Source organism: Pyxicephalus adspersus, chromosome 1 (genome assembly GCF_032062135.1).
Source record: "Pyxicephalus adspersus chromosome 1, UCB_Pads_2.0, whole genome shotgun sequence".
NCBI classification, from domain to species: domain Eukaryota; kingdom Metazoa; phylum Chordata; class Amphibia; order Anura; family Pyxicephalidae; genus Pyxicephalus; species Pyxicephalus adspersus.
The window spans coordinates 124,653,086-124,655,207 of NC_092858.1; the positions used below are offsets into that span (position 1 = coordinate 124,653,086).

Here is a 2,122-nt window from a genome sequence, read left to right on the forward strand (position 1 = left end):
TCCCAATGATCACCACACTAATGCACTGTGAGTTTTGGTGAAGTAATTATAGCAGAGGTTCCCTGAAGGCCTGAACAATTTTTAAGGGTTTCTCCATATGCTCATGTTATTCCATGCTCCTGTATGTTAATCAATGGTCTTCATCCAGCTCCCTCCATAGCATGAACAGCGCTGTCTGTTCAGAGCTTGATGATATTAAAATATCTCTTTAAAATGATGGGTTTAGCTGAGCTTTAAGAAACTGTCTGCCTCCACAAACAGACACAGGACCAGACATGGTATGTCACTAATGGGGGAGGGGGGTCAATAGTGGTGTCTAGTGTTATACCCCCTGCCAAGTCTTTCCATTGGTTATAGTTTTCAGACCTAAAGTTCCACTTTTAGGTTTCCATAATCAGGCAGGTGACTATTGCAGATCATTATCTGCCTGATCCCCCTAGGGAAGAGTGACATCAGCCTGGCACAGTCAATCCGGATGGCTGAATGTTATCTGTAGGAGGAAGAAGAAAAAGAAGATGGCAGCTCCCTGCAATGGAACGGCAGACAGATGCGTCACACAGATGTAGGTCCGCTTTAATTTCTTCTATACCTGTAATTGAAGAAATATGAAGGCATCCATGTTACTGCTTGTTAACCTGACATAAAGATTTATTGGTCTCTATAGGTTCTAACCCAATGACCTGGCACAGGTATTCAGAGAAGTTGCTTTGCTTTGACATTCCGTCCCAGGTCAGTAGCTAAAAACAATGACAATACTCTATACATTATAAGGTCACATATACCGAGCAGCCTGGCTCCCTACACCACCATTCTATTCACCCAGCTTACTCTCCCATGTATTACAGCCAGGTAATAGCACTCTGCTCACACAATGACAACCGCCAAGACTTCTGCGCCGCACTGTGAGACACTTCTGTATACATAGGGAGGCCACGCCTTCTCTCCTCTATCACGTGACCATGGCGTGACATCACGTCCCGTCCACCTCCAGACCCCTCTAGTCTCTACCGTAAAGTAACTTCTGAGAGTCTCGGACGGAGTGTGCGATACCGGTATAGCGACCGGTGGTTCCTCCCTGGTACTTCTGCCTCCACTATAAAGTGCCCTGGCCGAATCCTTTTAAGAGCGGGCTGACGACCAAGAAGGAAGGTGAGCCTAGACTGGCAGCTTTGAAGTACATTTACCTTAACCTCTTCTCCCTGAGTTCCCCCCCTCCTTCTGTTATGGTTTGTTCTAAACGTATATCAGAATTTTGGAGCAGTCCAAAGCTGTCTTTGGATGTAGGGGGCACGGAGTGTGTAGCAGACATTGTGTCTGTTGTGAGGCCTTTGTTATGAATTGAATAGTTGTGTGCATGCTGTGCTCACACATGCCAGTGTTATACGACTGCTGGAATATAAAGCCTGGCTAGGTCACAACCTCTTATCAAAGTGTTACACTCTGTTGTACATCCCTACATGATATGTTGGCGCATTACAAGTGAATATCAATAATAGGCAGATACAGCAGTGACTTCATGATTGTTGTGACGTCTTAATTCTGCTTTAAAGTTTGTTCTGCCAAATAGGAAATGTGTTTATCTTTCCCTTCTAGGATAATTTACAAAGACTTTGCTGCACTGGGCGCCTTTGTAACTTCAAAGCCCAACTGCAGCTATTCTTTATTAATGGCAAAGACTCAAAACCACTGCTGAGTGTTTATTGATGTCTGTGTCCCTATTGGGAGATTTCCCATGTCTGTGACACCAGCTGGACAATAGGACATTATGCAATATCTTAATATATGATCACCACAATAATAAAGTGTGATTTCGCTGTAGTAGGAGACAGATCTTATGATTTGCTGTTCTTGTGATACGCTATATATATATATATATATATATATATATATATATATATATATATCGTATCACAATCGTAGCTATATATATATATAGTGTATCATATATATATATATATATATATACACACATAGTGCTCAACACAGAATTTTTTTTAAGCCGGGTGGGAAGAAATTGTAGGTGGGTGGCAGCCCCTGTATTGTCACCAAACTCTTTAGTAACCACCCAAAAACAGCCGGGTGGGTGCTGAAAAGTGCCGGGTGGTGCACCCAGCTAAAAGGG

General features: G+C 43.0%; 1 protein-coding gene across 1 annotated transcript in view; it reads left to right on the forward strand.

The window, feature by feature from the left end:
- The first annotated feature begins 950 nt into the window (after positions 1-950).
- Positions 951-2,122, forward strand: part of LOC140340854 (serine/threonine-protein kinase 38) — a 24,082-nt gene continuing 22,910 nt past the window's right edge. Inside the window, exon 1 of the mRNA XM_072426276.1 lies at positions 951-1,149. The gene's annotated coding sequence lies outside the window, so the exon portion shown is untranslated. The remainder of the gene's footprint in view (positions 1,150-2,122) is intronic.